Here is a 19927-nt window from a genome sequence, read left to right as displayed (position 1 = left end):
ACTGTGTTTAATCGGAAGTCGGCCTTTAAAAATGAATATTTTTAGATGAAGCTTATTTATTGTAATTATTCAAAATCCATGTGAAAAAAATATATTTTTCACTGTTCTCTAGTCAGATATTTAAATGTGATTAAAATGCGATTAATTTGATTAATTAATTCCCAAGCCTGTAGAATAATTTGATTAAAAATTTTAATCGAGTCCCAGCCCAAACAGGCACACACGCACGCACGCACGCACACACGCACACACACACACACACACACACACACACACACACACACACACAATGAACAGAAACACAACACTCATACCAGAGAGTGGCGGCATGAGAGAGGTTCAGAGGCCATGTTCAAATTAACTAAAGGACAGCTTGTGTTTCTACATTTTACTATATCAGAGGCCTAGTGCGTTCAAAGAGGTGTGTGTGTGTGTGTGTGTGCATGAGTGCATGTGTGTGTTCGTGAATGTTAATGCATGTGTGAGTATGTGTTCCAGCACAGCAGGTGTGTTGCAATGGTCAATGGGAATTTGCATCGACTCCTTCCTGTCAATACTTCAAATGGGGCTCCCACTGTATTGGGCCATTATAAGCAGCAATAGCCGGAGGGTACAGAGATATCATTAGAAAACAATCAATTAGCTCTCCTTCCCCTCCCTCCCTTTGAAGAAAAGAGAACAAAAGCGAGGGAGCAGGGAAAAAGATGAGTGTGCACTACACAACCACAGGAGTCATGGGAACACATGACCTTACCCTTGTTTTTTACTTACAGCATATAGGCTTGGGTTTTTATAGAGTCTAGAAAATTTATGAGTGATATTCAGTTACGCCTATTCTTTTTATTATATTGTCTGTCTGAGGCATTGGTTGCATGTTACTTTAAAAATGCCTGTCTGTGAAAAAGGCTATCAACACAACATGATTTAATATAGGCCTACTACAGCTCCAGGCCTTTTTATTAGAATAGCATGAAAAAGTTGATTTATTTCCATAATTCTATCAATAATGTTAAACTGTCATGGATTGTAGATTCATGGCCCAGTTTTTTAACTATTCCAATCATTATTTTTTTTCTTTTTATATACGTTGGCCTTCCAGCTAAAAAAAAACATGAATTGGGGAATTCGCAGCATTAGAATATTGTTATAAAATCACATTTTTCTTCATCAAAATTCGGGTCACATTAAATCAGTTGAAATTTGGTACTTTCTACATAACATGCAATGGTCAATACTTGGTTAGGACTTTCTCTGTCTTCATAATGGCCATGATGCGTTTAACATTGAAGTCAATGGCAAAAACAGTGCATGGGAGTTATGGAAGCCCAGATATCCTTGATGCTTTGCTGTCAGCTGTTCTTGTTTGTTGACCTGGTGCCCCACACTTCACTCTTCAATATACCCTGTAGATTTCCATGCCACGTTTTGGTGTTAACTCACCAGTTTAATTCTAAATCACTAGAAATTAACCCCCATTGAAAATGAATGGGGTTTTATTTCTGTTGAGTTAGAATTAAACTGAGAAAGAGAATTGGATATCAAAGCTTTAATTCTAGCCCAGTCATGACATGACCTGTCTGGAAGTCTCAAAGGCACACACACACATTCACACACTTGCGCGCGTGCGCACACACACACTCACATAAGCACACACACAGAAAGACTCACACATGCACACATACAGAGACTCACACATTCACATACACATACACACATACCGTTCATGCAGACGCAGTACCTTCAGCCAATCAATTCTAAACTCTCTCACAAGAAAGAGCTGGGAGTGAAGATGATGGTGGCCATTGTGTTCCAGCTGCATCCAGTCACTGCTGAAGTGAGAGCTATTTACTTGCATCTTTCATGAGCGGGCGCACTTACCAGCTAGACGGATTTTTCCAGTGCTGTTTTTTTCCCCCTTGTTTCCTTTTACTAAACTGACCCACACACTTTGTGCAGCAGCTGTGTGAATCACAAAAGGTAATGCTGCATTGCTTTGTGATTTTTACAAAAGAGTGCTGCACCATATTCAAAATGCTGTACAGGGTCATCACGTAATCATGGCCTGCTTGATTGCTTGTATGCATGTGAGTGCATGTATTGTCACTGTCACCGAAAGGCTACATCTGGTGGTGGACTGTCAGTGATTTTGTCATGACTAATCAGTCCCACATGCCCAGGGATGCCTGATGAGGCTGATGATTTCCAGCCCAAAAAATGCTCAAAACCCACCTGGAAGCTCTAAATCTCACACAATTCTATCAATTTCTATGGCCAAATATTAGTTTTTTCCTCCAGTCCATTTTTTCCCCCTGCAGAAGGCCTTCCTAAGCAGCCCAATCTGGCAACACTGCACATGCCTTCTGAAGGTGTTAAGAGGGCATTTTGAAAAACTTAACATGTGCATCATAATAATCATAGTACATTATGACTACACTCATGATGCACCATGGTGCATTATATCACCAGTTATGAGTAACTAACTCTTGCTTATGATGCTTTATAAATCCTAGGGTGGTGTGAGTACTTGTGACTAGTTATAAACTACAATATGCCTATGTCTCTCATACTAGTGTTAAGAGAATCATTGACAAGATCAATTGTTTAATTCATTTAATACAGAGCTGAACCACGCTACTCATTGTTTTGTGTTATCAGGCTACATTCCTAGTTCCATTATTGGAAAATGGAGGCACGGATGAATGTCAAAGGTGAGAACTGTTTTGTTGAAATCATGAAAGAACAATGAGTCCCAATTCTGTGCTCTGACAAAAAGGTAATTAGTGGGAAGGATTGGGGTTAATTATATACAAAACTGAAAGCATAGTTATTTATTTTGTACAGATAGGATGAGGTGGCATTGCACTGTGCTACCCTGTGCTTCATAAAATACGTTTGGTAACTTGCCAAATCTAACAGAATGTAAGCAAATAATGCAGTGGCATATACTGTGTGCTTAATGTGAATATGCATTGTATGTTAATGCCATTTATACCTATTGTCTCAGTTATGAATCAGTTGTGAATTTGTGGGAAGCGTGCAGAACTGTGAGGGTGCATGAGTAAAATAGCCCACTTTCAGGGCTGGACTGGGATTAAAAATCAGGCATTTTCAGACAACCCCAGCCCTCCAAGCATTGAGAGAGACAATGAAGCCTGTGACAACATTTTTAGTCATCTATTATGGGCTAATTTGACCACAACTGCCAAAATGAGTATTTAAATCTGACTCTGTGTGGTCGGGGGTCAATTCCCGATCCCACCCCGTCTCTCTGTCCCACTCGCTTCCTGTCACCATCTCAGGTTGTCCTATCAAAGAAAATCATATAGCCCCTAAAAATATATTTAAAAATTAAAGAAAAAACTGTAATGCCCCATTTGTTTAGTCCAGGTGTGTTTCATAATTTAATATGACTCCAGCATTAGGCCAATTAATTACTTTCTGTTTGACAAACACTCCTCTCATTCGCTCCTGGACAGTTTCTCTTCACACTTCCTTGAGAGGCATCAAATTGAGTTGAGTCATCCTTTTGAGGCCTTGACCACAGATTCTATAAGTCCAGATACGCCACTGGTTGGTTTCACGGTGTATTTCCGGTTTCCGAAACGAGGCAGGTTTGTATTAGTTCTATGGCAGATTTAGAGCTGTGGGGGCAGTTCCACCGTTATCCACGTGGCGGCCCGGAGACCAGAATGAATGGAGTCCTATGGAGGAAAACCCGTCATGTTGCCTTTATCTCAGTATATGATTTTTTTTCTTGTGTAATTCGGATGTTGCTTTCGAAAGACTATATAGAAAATACCCACGGCTGAGTTTTAGGTCTTTTGAGCCCCACATATGCTTAAAAAGTGATTTTAAGTGTCTATGACGTCACATCCTTAGCAAAATGCTAGCGAGTAGTGAGCAACAAAAACGCCTCCTGTAACAAATCAAACGGACATATGTGCTTTTTATTAAACTGTTGAGTGAAACCCTTATTGAAGTCTCCAGAACGACAAATCTGAGCTTTGTTGATGAGACCTGGGTGAAAATTTTTTGGTCCCATTCATTCTGGTCTCCGATGCGTGACTAGTGGAGAACTCATTGGAACTGCAGCCAAAAACCATAGAACTAATACAAACAACTGGTACAATGCCATGGGGCTTAATAGCGAGTGGCAAGGCTGTTCTATAAGGGCTGTGCCTGGACCATAATTTTCAACAAGCAGTGTGTGTGTGTGTGTGTGTGTGTGTGTGTGTGTGTGTGTGTGCGTGTGTGTGTGCGTGTGTGTGTGCGTGCGTGCGTGTGTGTGTGTTTAAAGGATCCTCAGCACTGATGCATCTTTAATTACCTGCTCCTTGCTAAATAAAATTACTCCAGCAAATACCCTCCTCAAGCAATGCAGATGACACACTGCATGAATAAAATTATATAGCAGCTTGTTAAAAGACTACTAATGTGAATTCTGGCTGGAATATAAAAATATGAGCCCAGAGCCCTGGCCTGGCAAACCAGACTAAATGTGAGATTAAATGTGAATATTAAGTCTGGCCCGATCAACGTGACATCGGGAGATTGTGTCAATATGGTCCAGCTGCGTCTTGTCCAGCTAATACCGCTACGCCCATTCCCCCTTACTAGACCGCCCTCACAGTAACGCCCCTTTGGCTGTTCAAGTTTCTGAACTCAGTGACATGCTACCGAATGACAACACAAGCGCCGCGCGGGACTTTTAAAAACGACTCACTGGATGGATTTCGCTGCAGCGATCACTCAACTGTCGGTAAGATTTCAGTATAAATGCATGAATATACATAACTGTTACTTTACTAGTTGACTTTCAGTCGGAGGGCGAACATTTAACCACCTCGGCACCACGACCCCCACCAACTAGCGGTTTTGGCTAAAGTTTTTTAGCTTCAAGGCAAGCTAACAGGCCCCCCTTCGTAAGTTTGTTTCAGATGTTGTGTGTGTAGTGGTCATAATGTACAGCACTAAGTTATGGGCAGACAAAGCAACTATTAGTCCTGTGTAATTACCATTCTTGTGACTACTTCACTGCATATGTTAAGCAGGAAACTGCCTTTGGTTCCCAAATATGAACATCTGTTGCCCTCCATACCCGACTACAGGCTTCACTGCCTGGGAAATCTGTGCTAGTTTATTACAGTATTTCCAACCTGGTAGCTAGCTAGCCAGCCTGGTCAGAATGGACAAAGGCAGCACATCTCAGAATATTGTTACGACAATACGAGCGAGGCAAATGTGAATGGAGTACATTGTTATGTGTAAGGTAAGACATAAGGGCTAGCCAGACTAGAATAAAAGTTAACTAGGCCTACTACGAAAAGTTAATTCATAAACGTTTTGACCCAGACAGCACACTTATGTCTTGCCAACGTCGGCAAGATGTATTTTTTCCGATGTAAAATACATCGGCAAGACGTCTATAGAAGAGCGTTTGCTCATCGGCAAGATGTTGGGCAGACGTGCGGCAAAAGAGCGGCGTCCGATGGAATGCCTACGTTTTACCGATGCATTGGCTATCCCGACGTCTGCCCAGCATCTGGCCGATGAGCTGCCGCTCTTTCAAAGACATCTTGCCGATGCATTTATTTACATGCATCTCGCCGACGTTTAGCCGCCTTATATCCACCCATGAGCCAACATTTACCCGATTTAATTACGACCTACTCGACGTACCCCATCTGCGCGAGGAAAGCATCCTGACGTCTCGAGGAACAGCTGATTTTAGGTTGCAGTTATGAACCTAGCATGCTAGAAAATCAGCTCTTTCCATAAACAAAAAAGACGTCTGAATGTTCTCACCGCTGCAGTGGAATTCCGCCTTATTTGAGGTCTTCCTGATCAGTGCTTATCCCATATGCCTCACCAATGAAAACACAAGAAATCATAGACGTTTTTCCATTTATTTTTTCCACAATTAAGCAAAGTGTCCATCGTTGAATCATTCCTGCAGGAGAAAAAAAAATATCTGTGAACATGGGCTGGATGTGAAAGTCACCCTTTACATGAGAACATACCCTACAGTTTAGGCTATGACTTTGACATGTCAAAAGTTTACAACTATTTATTGAGAACAGTTTTTGTAAGCAGGATTTCACCTTCTACTGTATGTAGCCTAAGTCCTGCCTGTGGATGAAAAGTCTATCATCTATATTGACCCTTTTAATTTAAAAGTGTACTCGCTACTCTGTGGTATTTCCTATACAGTCATGGATAAGTGGGGCAGTCATTGGTAAGCGGTTAGGGTGTCCTGTAGCCCAGGGCTGAACAACCCAAAGGTTGCTGGTTCATCTCCCAGCCCGCCAGGTTGGTGGAGGGAGTAATTAACCAGTGCTGTCTCCTCCATCCTCCATGACTGAGGTACCCCAAGCATGGTACCTTCCCGCCACACTGCAACATACTGCTCCCTTGGTATGCCAATGTAGGTTGCACCCTTGCACAGGTGAGGCATAAAATGCAATTTCGTTGTGTGCAGTGTTTACTTGTGTGCTGTGTCACAATGGCAAAGGTGGGCTTTCACTTATATACACTAGGGATGTTAACTGGTAACCGGTTAACCGATAGTCGAGCGGACCAATGATAACCGGTTAAATTTTCTACCGGTTAACCGGTAATAATAATTATAATAGTAATTTCCTCCCAAAAAGCCCCCAAAAACTGTATTTTTGAGGTTTTGGTACGATAATTCAGCATTTTCCATCTGGCGACACTGGCTGGACATGACAGGTCCTGTCTGAGCAGCAAAAAGAAAGGCTTATGTGAAAAATAAAAATGAAAAAAACAGTGCTGTGCCCATGAGGCATGTGAACGTTATATCATTTAAGATTGCCGGTTAACCGGTTAACCACCAGTTAATGAGTCTCAGTAACCGGTTAAGATATTTAAAATTTTTCGCCATCCCTAATATACACCTAGAGATCTTTTCTCCTGAGTCCAATGTTTTTAAACAGTTGAAACATGAACATTTCCAGTCAATATTTACAATGGAATAGCAGACCTCTGTGTCATATTCCCAAGGAATGGTAGCATCGCCTGTGCTGTGCTGAGTCAAAGTAATTCATAAGCCTACTGGTTGTGTTTTCCCTGCCCATTCACTACTTTGATGGCCTGCAATTTATTCAGATGTGTTCTACAACTTTTTGATGAAACTTACATTTTACATTTGATACCACAAACTAGGCTTACTTGTTGTGCTGTGTGGATTTTTGTTGAGCAGGGATCTCACTTACCAATCAGCATGTTTTCCTCTTGTTACCAGCATCAGCATGAACCTGGATGGACACCTGTGCACTTAACCATATGTGAACTCTGAGGGCAAGTGTAGAAGTCTGGCAAATAAAGACAGGAAAAGTTGGTCTCAGTATCACTGCGCAACTACATTCAGAATGTAATATGTTGGTTTAGTTGATTTCTGTCCATCACAATTTAATATTATGGTTTACATTTAGACATATAACTTTTAGGCATTAACAATGTCATATTTGGTAAGGACATGTACAAGTGATGTAGGCTGTACAGCAGGGGTGGGCAACTTTCATTGTAAGGTGGGCGAACATTTTTAATTACCACAATCGGTGGGCCACATCACCACGCACTTGAGAGAATTTACAAAAGGATACTTCACTTTTTCTTTATTTATACCTGAATGCTTACACTATTGATTTATAGGGGGTTAAAAACTGTCCTTTTTCTTTTTTTTTTTAAAAAAAGTGAGAAGTTGGGCTGCATGTGGCGCCCGAGCCTCCAGTTGCCCATCCCTGCTGTACAGTATCCTAACAGAAAGGCTCTCATAGTATTTCAAATAATGGTCTATATAAAAACTGGTTATAATAGGTACAGTGCAGCATAAACAGGGTTGAGGGGGTGGTTTCTTCTATTTCGTTATACCTACCGAGTAGTTTAGCCAATGGCTGTGTGACACGTTCATGCTGCCATCTACACAGCATCCTCTTCACAACCGCAGGGGCTAAACACCTGAAAACACAATAATGTAATCCTTTTTCAGTCCAAGATATAGACTAGAAAATGAGTGACAGCATCACAATCAGTTTGTATGCAAGTGTAGTGGACCCCCCATTTTTGTCTTTGTTATTCCCTTATTCTCATTCCCTGTCTTTTTGTTGTCCTGTCAGAAGTTGTCTTTTAGTTTAATTATGCTGTTGCACGTTTTCGCCAATAGATGGCATCATAGGACCAGCAATGAGTGCAGAGGCCCTCCCTGGTGCAGTAGCCAGTGACTTCGGTCACATAAGAAGAACGAAACGTGGAAGTGACAGGCTTTGTTATGATACAGAAGGCAGCGGTGTCAGCTGTACAGTTATGCTGAGGAAAATGTAAATAAACAACGAACTCAGCGAAACTCTACACACTTGAGGACCTTATTCATTAAGTGTGCAAAGCATTCACGCAATAATGCCACCAGGTCACATTTAAGATTTAACTAAGAGTATTTTGTTATGGATCTTATGTAGTGATAGACTTACCATTTTTTCTTGTTATGGCATATCTGGCATATCCCCAAGAGAAGGTTGATGTCCCTGTCTGTTGATCTGATTTTGACTTGTGGTGAATTGACTGTGAAAACGAGAGCAACACATTGCAGTGAAGGCTATGAACTCAGGAGTTATTTGACTTACTTATAGTATTAGTAAGGGCTATGAATGTGATGCAATATTATTTTATCTCACTTCACGTGGTGTGTGTTTCCTGTGCATCGCAAGTTCAACAAAGTTAATCGTTGTGTTACATACCGTAGCTGTAATGTCCTTTCAATCAGCCATCATGGGCTAGACAAGAATCAACAGCCCCACTCCAGCAGGACACTTGATTACGGGAGCAGTATGCCTACATTTATATTACAATAGAAAACGCTGTTAGACTACACACGACCTACATACAATGTGACATCTCAAACTATAACTTATAAAACCAAACAAAAACTCACCTGGTTGCTGGGTACGTTTGACATGTTAGCTAACTTGCTAACGGTAAGGAAAAGTGAGGTCGGATATCGATTAGAAACTCGTCGAGGTCCTTCGATACACCATGAGAGGTAAAGAGAATTATTTCAGCAACCCAATTAAATGTTTGATCACGCCTGACTTGTAATGCTGAAACCTACATTTCAACAGAAATGATGGCAATGCCGTCTAACTAAAAATGATTGAGGTGGCTACTGCGACGTCCAGTAAAGTAAACGGAAATAGTTCGTTCCCTTGACAACTGAAATAATTTCAAACAGAACTCGCGCTGCTCTGGTTGCAAGCAAGCAGGCGCTGGCTTTTGGTTTTGGGGTCTTCAAATGATCTGCAAAGCGTCGCGTTGCCGATGGTTGGGATTAGGTTGGCAAACCATCGGCAAACTGTGTTTGGGACATTGTCAGATGATGGTCGGTGTTATGTTGGCAAAGCATCGGGAGGAAACATTAGGAAATTGCTCGGCAAAACGTCGCGTTGCCGATGGTTGGGGTTAGGTTGGCAAACCATTGGCAAACCATCGGAAGGGAACTGCAGGGAATTGATCGGCAAAGCGTCGCACTGCCGATGTTGGGGTTAAGTTGGCAAACCATCGGCAAACCATGGCAGGAAACCGTCTTTTCTGCCGCTATTTTGCCGATCTAAAACCAACCTAATTGGCATGACGATTATAAGGCAAAAAAGGCCTCGACGTTTTCCCGATGTCGCCGCCCAATAGCCAACGTCGGCAAGATGCTTCGTGCTGTCTGGGGACGGTCTTTCGAATGGTTATCCGATTGTGTGCTTGCTTGCTTAAATATCATAAAGTTCGCCACAAAGTGATCACGAAATGATCTCCGTATTAATAACAGTTTCGTGGTTTATTACTCGTTTGAATAAACGTATAGTTTTGACATCCCTTTCAAATGACACGCGATGTTTTGAATGTTTGTTGTACCACGAGCTATCACGAAATGATGCTGTATTTACCCTTAAACAAATTACCGGTAAGCACTGGGCCAAAAGGTGTTTATACAGTAGTTTCTTCCTGTGCTGTGTTGTGCACGTCTGGTTCATCATCTGAGCCATCAGTAGTGTTTCTTTGAGGCAAAGATGTATAGAATAGCACTGAAAGTCGGAGGTGTCATATTTGTTCAACCTGGTGTTAATCGTAATTTCAATTCTTGACCAGTGCATGTAAAGAAATTGAAAATAAAACCGACTTGACTTGACTTGTCATTGGGTCTGATTTTAAATGTGCCATATAGTTCAATGTGGGAGCAGGTTCACACACTAAATAAGACACTAAGGTCAAGCACAAGCAGATTTTTTTTTGTTTTTTTAATTTATTTTAATTTTTTTTTTTTTTAAAACAATTCTCAGAGTAGATTAGAGCAGACGTTTCAGGTTGCTGCCATCAGAGAGTAGTGACTTGACCTTAGTGTCTTTAGTGTGCTCCCACATTGAAGTCTACTTTTTGGGTCCATGCACCTACTTATTTCTAAACATCTAGAGCACAACAACACCCCTGCCTCCTGATGTGCCATATAACCTGTATCTCTCCAAGTGTGTGTGTGTGTGTGTGTGTGTGTGTGTGTGTGTGTGTGTGTGTGTGTGTGTGTGTGTGTGTGAGAGAGAGAGAGAGAATGTGTGCACGCAGATATAAGAAGTTGGGGTTGATGATCCACATGATGGTGATGGACCAGGACAGCTCTGGACCTCCTGACTGGCAGCTCCATCCTCAACCTCTCTTCCTGCCCTTCACACATGTGCAGGTAAGGCCAATTTTTTAAAACTCACTGCATTGTCTGAGGCAAAAGTAGGAGAAAAGAAGTGTGCGAGTGAGTGAGAACCCGGTCATTATACATGTGACCCTTAAAGGGCGTGTGTGTGTCCTAGAACCAAGACAGTGGCAGTGTGTGTCCGTCTGCCTTTGGTTAAGGGTATCTTTAAGATACTACCTTGTTGTGGTAACATAATTTTGCTATTTCTGACAGGCAGCCAGTTTTCTGAAAGATGGTTGATGTCAGTACCAACATGTTGTGATGGAGGCTTCCACCTGAGCTGAACACAGAAACTTGCACACAGTGGTGAGTAAATCACTGAATCTGTTTTGTTCTGCACTAGACCAATACAGTAATTCCTTCATGTGCTGTGTTTATTTATAGCAGAACTTGTGTATAGAGGATAATACAAAACACTGGCACAGTAGTAGTGACCCCTGTACAGGCCAGAAGCTCTGTATCTCTTCAGCCTGGTGTTCTGCATTAAAATGATGGGTGTGATTTTTATGTAGTGTATTCTATGTATACCCTCTCGTGTGTGTGTGTGTGTGTGTGTGTGTGTGTGTGTGTGTGTGTGTGTGTGTGTGTGTGTGTGTGTGTGTGTGTGTGTGTGTGTGTCTGTGTGTGTGTGTGTGTGTGTGCATGTGTGTGTGCATGCACGTGTGCAGATGGAAGCAGTCNTTCCTGTTCAGCATCGATATGCCAGGCCAGTAATGGGTTTGATGAGCCACAGCATGGTGATGGGCAATCAGCATCAGGACCAGGGCAGCCCACAAGGAGAACCTCCTGCCCTGCCTCGTCATCCTCAACCTCCCATCTCCCTGCTCTTCACACATGTGCAGGTGAGGCCAACCTCTAAAATGCACACTTGACTTGAGGCAAAGGGGGGAGAATAGGCCTTCGTGCGTGCCTGTGTGCGTGCCTGCCTGCGTGCGTGCCTGCGTGCCACACTTTAAGACAGTAGCAGTGTGTGGGGGGGCGTGTGCACAAGCATATGCACATGGTCATGTCTTTCTGTAGGTAGATAGGGGGTGCTTGTTTTTGTCTTTATTTTCATTCATAACATTAGCATGCCTTTTTTTGACAGGCACGAAGCCAGTTTTCAGAGGGAGGGCTGATGACACCAGCAACTTTGGTTCTGAACCTGATCAACCCAGCACCAACCACTGTGCCGCTCCTCCTCTGCCAACTGCACCACATGGCTCCACCATCTCAAAAAGGCACAGACACTACTCCACTTCCTGCGAAGGATGAGAGAAGAGCCGACCGCCCCACATCGGCACTCACCACCTTCTACAGGGGTGTCATTGAGAGCATCCTGACCAGCAGCCTCTCTGTCTGGCATGGCAGCCGTCAAGCTGAAGACTAGAAGGCAGTACAGAGAGTGTGGTGAGCTCGGCAGAAAAGCTCATAAGATCACCCCGACCAGCCATTCAGGATCTGTACACTTCACACTGTTCCAAGAGGGCAATGAACATCATAAAGACACAACTCATCCAGCATACAGACTGTCCTCCCTACTACCATCAGGGAAGCGCTAGCCCGGCATGCGGTACCGCACAAGCACACTGGGAAACGGCTCTCCTCAACGTTCTGAAGAAAACCACATGAATATTCAAAGGACACTGGAGAATATTCCATGAACACTTCTTTCACCATGCCACTTACACTTTACTCATTGCACCTTATATACAGCATCTTCACATCACCTGTATGATCTCCTCCTGCCATGTGTGTGTGTGTGTGTCCACTGTGTTTGTGTATTTATTGTCCATCAGTATGTTATTCTTCTTATTGCACACTGTTTGTGTCTCTGTGTGACTGTATTTATTGAATGTATCAGTCTGTATTTCATGTCAATGCATTACTTTTAGTTATTAGTTAAACTGCACATTGGAGACTGGTCAAACACAATTTCAAACTTTGTGTTAACCCTCCATAGATTTTTGTCAAAAAATGGAGTCTAATCTACTGTACTATTCAGGCTATCAACAGACCACACAGTTGAGTGCTGTTTTATGCACTCTGAATATGAGGAGAAGGAGGTGACCGTTCACACTTCATAGTGTAAAAGTAAACAGAAATAAAATTTCACATTTCATTCCTGTCTCGTCCTCTTCTTTCAGCAATGTATGTGGCCTACATGCAGGGAAGCTGACAGGGGGGGCAAAGGGGTCCGTTGACCTGGGCCCAGTGAGACGAGGGGTCCAGGAATGGGTCCTCATTACATTGTATGTAGTCTATGTATTGAGTGGGGGGCCCTTTCAGATGACTTTGTCCTGGGCACAGCCAAAGCTGTCAGCGGTCCTGATTTATGTACGCACAAACACTGGTTACAATGGTAGGGAACATTTTCTCTGTTTTCTGATGGCCTTTGAATTAAGACAGGCCAATCTGGAACCTCTCCTGGATAAAGAGGTAAGCTTCAATAGTGTGGTCACTCCTAAATTATAGACAGACATGGAGTATGGTTGCCTGGTTAACACCAGACCTAATCACAAGTGAAGTGTCTTTCAGATCTTTTCAGATTTCAGATTGTGTAGAACTAAAGGCAGTGTGGGAGTTCCCAGGCTAGGAGTATGGTAATGAAGAAATCGTTTTTCTCCAATAAAACAAACAAATAGCCTATTGCTATTTCAAATACTATTTCATATATTTTTTCATTAATATCTGCTCTTTCCAAGCTGACCACATTGCCACATAAATGTGGTGAGGTGACACTCCTTTAAAAAGTCGGGAATGTGTTGCTGATGTTTTACATTGTTTCAAACGTTTCTAAGTAGCCTATATCATGTCTTACCAAGTGAACAACCTCGACAAAAGGGGTTTTTAAATTATTAATATTTTTCCGGGTGTGTTAATATCCTGGAAAGGATGTTTAATCATATAGCCTACAGTGTTAACAGTGACCTCGATACACAGCTAGGTAAGGTAATGTCAACGTCGTCGTGTTGACATTTTGGCGACCTGATACGTTGCTATGACAAATTTGTGCATAGCGACACGACTCCTAAACAGTAGGCTACAATGTCCGAGGTACGGGAAGACAAAGCAAAAGACATATTGGGATTAGAAAACGTGTGATTTATCTCACTTTCTTCCATAAATTGTTGAGAATATTATGTCAGTGGAATGTTCAGTGAAACGTTTCTCTGGAAGATAACAATTTGCACGGGATATCTTTGTAACAAACATGGAGCCTTCATCCGGAAATGGCCTTGAAAATGACATCATGCCGTATCCCTTCACGATTGGCCAATACGGCAAATGCCGGGAACGCCCATGGGCGTGCTTGCATTAAGGGTGGAACTGTTTTACTGCAGCTGGACCCTTCTCGATTGTTTTGGCACATTTTTGGTATTGTCATGTAGCATTACTTTAGGTAAGCTAGTTTACTTAACGTAAGGCCGACAGATACAATATGTCAGCTATCTAAGTAGGCTATAAATAGTTTCAGCGACATCAAATTTGGATCCATATCCATATTTGGATTGATTTCTGCCTTCGATTTTCACATAACAGTAATACAATTAGCCTAGCAGGGGTCTAGGTGAGCTCGGAGAGAGTGTGGGCGGGATAAACGGTTGTCTATCAAAATGCCTTGGCACTCAACGCCACGCAACAGGATGGTGGAACAACCAATCCCCACACACTTCTGTGTAACGTCACAGCTGTCTTTCAGAACGTACATGCGACACGCCCCTTTGTAGGTGAAGCGGCAACTTCGAGCCGTCGTAGCAGTGAATGCGTGTGATCACCACAGCCACAAACAAGTTTCCTAATAAATCGTGTTTTCACTTACACAGTTCAAAAATGCCTCGTTTTCAACCACATGGCCCTCCTTGATCAACCAGCGAAATGTTGAGCAATTTGGGGCTTGTTAAATGGTTATATTTATGATTGTTGTCAACATGGCATGTTCGGTGTTAGTTGGCTAGCTGTATACCCATAACTAATACACGGCTGGATACCTAGCTCTGTGTAATTGACGACAGGTTGGCTAGCCGCTAGCTCGGTAGACTAGGTGTCATTCCCATCTATTTAGTAAGCTACTCAAAGACTTTCAAAGCTCCCAAATGTCTCGTTTTTAATGGCATGTGTCTTATTAGAAATTGGGGCAGCAATTTCATTCTACACCTACAGTAGTGGTCTGATAATAGGCCTAGCGTGTGACTATCTGGTTCTGTAAAATGCTCAAATTAGCTTACCGAGCTAGTTTAAAACATTGAATGATGAAATGGTAATGTGTTGTGATCTATTTGTGTCCGATAAGTTCATGGTGTATTATTACATCAATCCATGTCAGCCACGAAATGTATTATCATCCAGGCTTTTTAAATTAAGTAAACACTTTCGTGCTGTATGTAGCACGGACGACCACCATGTTTCTTCTTAGAAAGTTTCCTGTTTACTAGGTAGCCCGGCCCCCCTCGCGATTTTATTGGCCCTGTCATCGGATAACTTTCAGCCTTGCAAAACGACCGGGGTCCGCTTGACTGCCCCCGGGAGCAAATTCAATTTGCGGTCGCTAGGGGCGTCTACATTTCTAGGCTATAATACAGTGTCAGCATTCCAAGAGAGTTGTTCTGGTGGCAGCCATGATTATTTTTTTGTTCATCGATGAGGACGCATACATGTATTCTGGGTAATAGGCTGAGAAAGACCTGCTCTGGTTTTCGGGTTGAGTTGAGCTGCGTCGTGCCCAATCGAAAAGCAACAAGTGGTGGCCGAGTCGTGCTGTGTCAAGCTGTACCGGGTAAAAACGGGCAGTGGAAAAAAGTCAAGACAAGTTAGCCTTGTAAACCAGCGCCACCCGCTGGAGGAGTGGTCTGGCCTCGCATCGTTGTAGTGGTCTGCCAGGCTTGCCTAGAATCTGGCAAAGCAATCAAAACGCATAAATTTGTTTTGAATCAAAGCGGACAGGGTTTTGAGGGAGTGACGACGAAGCTTGCAACGTTGGGAAAGCACATCAACGAGAAAGATAGCGTTGATTAGAGGTGTGCCGTTCATGAACGATCCGTTCTTTTGAACGTCTCTCTGAAGTGAACGATGGGAACCGGATCACAGCTGGGGGAGCCACTCGACCGTTATTTCGTTCATTTTTCATTCATTTTAAGCACGTGACCTCGACCAGAGTAATTTAATTTGGGCAAAAAACGGTCTTTAGAAGCAGGAGAATAATCAGTTGTTGTTTGGACAACATTACCTTGAGGAGGAGTCAAAACATTACATTTTTAACACTGAATAAATAATTCAAAAAAGAGCCAAAAGAGCCAGTTTTTTTAACGGCTCTTTGAAAAGAACGAGCCACTAAGATCCGGATCCCGAAAAAGAGCCATAAATCCCATCTCTAGCGCTGATTGGGCAGAGCTCCAGCCTATAGGCACAGACACGGTTTGAAAGACAACGGGTTGTTCTCATCAACAATCTTTGGATGTAATTCATCGGGCCCAGACTAAATTACACATGCAATCTCACATTTAGGCTGGTTTATCAGGCTACTTTGCAGTCTCTCACTCTCCCTTTCCCCCCAATTTTCAATGAACAGCCAATGATCCATTCAAATAATTTAAACATTATTCTAAGGTTGGGTGAACACCTAAATGCCGTCTGGCATGTCTGCTCAGCACAGTCCTAAATATAATTTGTTTTGCACTGTACAAACAGAATGATGTAATAATTGTACCGTACAGACAGAATAATGGCACACTAGCTGCCGTAGAAAGAGTGAAGAGATATAATATTTGTTGTTGGCCTATATCTTACACAACCTGAATTATAGTCTGGAATATCTGAACAGTTTTCTGGGATTTTTAAAAAATAACTGTAGTTTATATATTCTGATGCTGTGATGCTATTTAAAATTTAATGTGGCACTTGACATTTCCATTTATTAATATACAGGGCTTGAGTCTGTGCATGGAATATTTTAGAAAAACACACATTTTTGGGAGCCAGATATAACACGTTAATTATTTTTAATTAAATAAATAGTAAAACAGAACAGTTTTAGTGAAAATTAATGGAATCGCTAAGTGGACCAAGAGAATGTATAGCCCCAGGGGATCATATATATTCTGTTGCTACATTAGATATTAATAGTTGTAGATTATGCAGTGTAATATAATCGCTTCCTCACTTGTTGGCAGACTATATGGCCACCCATTTCTATATTTATTGCATGCAGCTGAGCTATAACTACATTCTTTCGGTCTTACCACACAAATACACTGGCCGCGACATGAGCAAGGCGAGCGACGGATGTAATTGACTTTGTATTGAGTCGCGCGACAAAAGCGATTAAGGAGACTAGAGGCGATTTGCGCAATGAGAGCGACAGTTTGTAGTTGAACTCCTGGGAATATTATGCAAATGAGCTATGACGCGGTTTGGTGACAAGCCGTGACAGTCAATAGCTGTGTATATATGGCGCTCTTTTCGCTGATCGGAATAGATCTGATCCGATTAGTCTGATCGGAATGAAGTGTATACATTACATTGACTTCGAACGTTCGAATACCTGCCACGCGCGGTTACCAGGGACAGTGGTTAGCAACAGGCCGGGCTATATAGTTGAAACTGCGATAAACATGAAAGTATCGCTTGCTTTATTTATAATTTTAGTCTTTCTGAAAGTGCAGCGGGAAGCGACACTGCTGTACTTAATCTTGCGCTTATGGGCAAGTGCGTAACAGCGGCACTCCAACGCGCTGTTGTCACCAGTTCACTTAAAACACCTCACAAACAAGAAAGAAGTCTGTGGATGAGAGTACGAAGCCAGGGTTGGTGGGAGAGAGTTGTTCTGCAGGAATTCAGCGACCAATATGGTGTTAAAATGTTAGGATAACCAGAGCTTTATTTGTTAAAATATGTGACACGATTGCGTCACAAACAACCAAGTGGAATAGAGTGTATATATGGACCATCTGATCGGACTACACCACCTCTTCTAGTCCGATTAGAATTCTGATCCGATCAAAGAAATCTAGTCCGATCGGGCCGTATACAAGGGAATTCCTGATCGGAGTAGAAAAATATCCCTATTCTAATCGGATCAGAAGTGCCCATGTATACATACCTAATGACTGTATAGAGGTCAGTGACCACAGCCAATGGGAATGTTGGAACGCTTGCGTTCTGCCTTTAACGGACATACTCTAGTTGCTTCAATCGCTCGTATATCGCTCTTGCTGCACAGAAGTGATTCTCTGTCGTTTGAATCTCGTAGCGGCCGGTGTATTTGCCCGGTTACTCTATTGTGTGTTTCCCCCCTTTCACTTGCATGTTTTTTGTATCTGTTTGTTTGTCCTCTGTAATTCGAAAAAAGCTATTTTTTGTGTAAACTTGAAAATAAATGTATTACAGCCATTGCACCCTCTGTAGCAGTACACATTGAATTACATTAGCCTACATTATAATACGCTTACATTACACTTACATCAGCTGACACTTTTATCCAAAGGGACATACAGTAGATAGTACAGGGTATTGGATACAGTCCCTGGAGCAGTGTGGGGATAGGTGCCTTGCTCAAGGGCACTTGCTTAAGTGAGGCGAGGCGAGGAGGGAATTGAACCTGCAATCCTGTGAGTGAATATCACCCATATTAACTGATGAAATAGACAGGACAGAATGGACAGACAGATATAAATAAATAAATAGGACGAATTGTGTGCCATTTTCGTCCCTTCTGTATCCAGCAGCCTTAGCAGCTGATGAAATGTATAGTTAAATGAATAAACAATAAATAATTAAGTAGCAGGTGTGTGCTGTGCTTTCCCCTTCTGCTGAGTCCAGTATAAGCATCAGCAGCTGATGAAATGGTGATGAGATGGATAGAGTTAAATGCTAATGGCACATGGCAGCATTCTCTATCTCTTTTGTCTCATTACGGCCTTTCACAGAGGCTCCCCTATCCTCTCTTCTCCTCTCCTCTCCTCTCACCCCTCTCCTCTCCTCCCTCCTCTTCTCTCCTCTCCTCTCCTCTCCTCTCCTCTTCTCTTCTCTTCTCCTCTCCTCTCACCCCTCTCCTCCCTCCTCTTCTCTTCTCTTCTCTTCTCTTCTCTCCTCCCTCTCTCCTCTCCTCTCCTCGTCTTACCCCTCTCCTCTCCTCTCCTCTACTCTCCTCCCCTCTCCTCCCTCTTCTCTCCTCTCTCTTCTCTCCTCTCCTTACCCCTGCCCTCCCCTCTCCTCTCCTCTCCTCTCCTCTCCTGTCTCCTCTTCCATCTACATCACAATTGCATTACCTGCCTCCCCACCCTAACAAGCCGTTGACAAATTAGAATGCAATTCCCTCTCTTTTCTTCTCCTCCTCTCATGTGCGATCCAAACTCATTTTTTGATACAATAAACAAGAAGAGGCGCAATCAGAGACGAGTAAATTGGTCCCGCTCTGCCTTGATCAGGTGGCACATTTGTGTGTGTGTGTGTGTGTGTGTGTGTGTGTGTGTGTGTGTGTGTGTGTGTGTGTGTGTGTGTGTGTGTGTGTGTGTGTGTGTGAGTGTGCGTGGTGTTCAGGTGGCTAAGCCTCACAAATACATCTCATTAGCCGCATAGAACCATGCTGGATGAAGACGAAGACAAGAGAGAGAAACAGAGAGAGAGAAACAGAGAGAGAGAGAGAGAAACAGAGAGAGATGGACGAAACAAGGAGCCTTGGGAGATGTGTTCTCGATGTGCGTGTAATGGCTTTTTTGCTATTTTGTTTCCATCATCGGGTAAGCGCAGTGGTGAGCTTGACCTCCCAGATACTTCTATTATCTTAAGCTTGGAAAGAAGCATTTGGGTGGAATTGTGCGAAAGCTGAAAGCTCTACTAAAAGTAAATTATCTTTTCGGCTCTCTTTTCTCTTTTATGTGCCATTGATCGTGGGCATATATTCATTTCTGTATGGATAAAATTGTGTCCAACTTTTTGTGTTCCATCAAAAGTAAAGTAAAGTATTGATATTATTAGCATTTTTGTCCTAAAGGTTGTTGATTTATCTCTTATAACATCTGAAATGATCGTGGTGTGACACCTACAGCTGAACCTGGCCAAGACAGAGCTCCTGGTGATCCCAGCTAAAGAGTCGCTCAGTCACAACATCAACCTCAAGATAGGCTCCACCATCGTGACCCCAAACAAAGTCGCCAAAAACCTTGGCGTCATGATTGATGATGAGCTGTCACGCTCCAACTACATCAC

General features: G+C 42.6%; 2 long non-coding RNA genes across 2 annotated transcripts; one reads left to right on the top strand and one right to left on the bottom strand.

Annotated features, from left to right (window-relative positions):
* Positions 1–4604: 4604 nt before the first annotated feature.
* LOC134435747 (uncharacterized) lies at positions 4605–11326 on the top strand. Its single transcript, XR_010032081.1, has 3 exons — positions 4605–4759; positions 10618–10732; positions 10955–11326. It is a non-coding gene; the product is annotated as an uncharacterized LOC134435747 (long non-coding RNA).
* LOC134435745 (uncharacterized) lies at positions 5888–7322 on the bottom strand. The gene is made up of 2 exons (XR_010032080.1): positions 7233–7322; positions 5888–5950 (listed from the first exon to the last, which is right to left on the bottom strand). It is a non-coding gene; the product is annotated as an uncharacterized LOC134435745 (long non-coding RNA).
* Positions 11327–19927: the final 8601 nt, after the last annotated feature.

This window comes from Engraulis encrasicolus, chromosome 20, assembly GCF_034702125.1.
Source record: "Engraulis encrasicolus isolate BLACKSEA-1 chromosome 20, IST_EnEncr_1.0, whole genome shotgun sequence".
Classification (NCBI taxonomy): Eukaryota; Metazoa; Chordata; class Actinopteri; order Clupeiformes; family Engraulidae; genus Engraulis; species Engraulis encrasicolus.
Note: the sequence above shows the minus strand (reverse complement) of the source record. Positions and strands in the feature narration are given on the sequence as shown.